The sequence below is a fragment of the Octopus bimaculoides genome, chromosome 15 (assembly GCF_001194135.2).
Source record: "Octopus bimaculoides isolate UCB-OBI-ISO-001 chromosome 15, ASM119413v2, whole genome shotgun sequence".
Taxonomy (NCBI): domain Eukaryota; kingdom Metazoa; phylum Mollusca; class Cephalopoda; order Octopoda; family Octopodidae; genus Octopus; species Octopus bimaculoides.
In genome coordinates this window covers 48,797,272-48,798,234 of record NC_068995.1, presented here as the reverse complement: position 1 = coordinate 48,798,234, position 963 = coordinate 48,797,272, and positions in this window count along the sequence as shown.

The window sequence follows — 963 nt, the reverse complement described above, 5'->3', positions numbered from 1 at the left end:
TTGTGAGTAGATTTGGTAGACGGAAACTGAAAGAAGCCCGTCGTATATATGTATATATATATATATGTATGTGTGCGTATATGTTTGTGTGTCTGTGTTTGTTCCCCCAACATCGCTTGACAACCGATGCTGGTGTGTTTACGTCCCCGTAACTTAGCGGTTCGGCAAAAAGAGACCGATGGAATAATGTACTAGGCTTACAAAGAATAAGTACTGGGATCGATTTCCTCGACTAAAGGCAGTGCTCCAGCATGGCCGCAGTCAAATGACTGAAACAAGTAAAAGAGTAAAGAATAAAAGGGTTTAGACGCCGTGCGAAATACAGAATATCGCCAAAAATTCTTCTGGGCCGTACCCCAACATAACCGCAGTCTTGTGACAGAGAAACATTTCGTGGCTCTTTCTATGAGATCGAACAACTGTCTTTGGTATTATTCAATCTGATAGGAAGTTCTATCTCCATGTGGTTTTAGACATTCTGCTCTTTTTACAAGAAAAATAAATCAACAAATTTCTTGATGTAACAAAATGTGTAGAGACGTTTACACAAACCATAAAGAGCTATTTTCTCAAGATCAGTTCTTAGTTTTTCTCTCTGTAACATTCGCCTCGCATGTTTTATACTTAAGTGTATTACACGCGCACACACACACACACACACACACACACATACACAAACACACATATACAGACAAAACATGAATGCAAACATATATGTCTGTATAGACACAGAACACACACATACATGCACCCCTCCCACACATATATACATATATATGTAAATATATATGTATATGCATACATATATATATTTATATTCATATATATTTGTGTGTATATATATACTTATATTTTATGCACACTTAAGTACATGCATACACAGAGGAAATATGCACACACATATATGCATGTACAGACACATACAATACACACTCACACACACACACACACACACACACACAC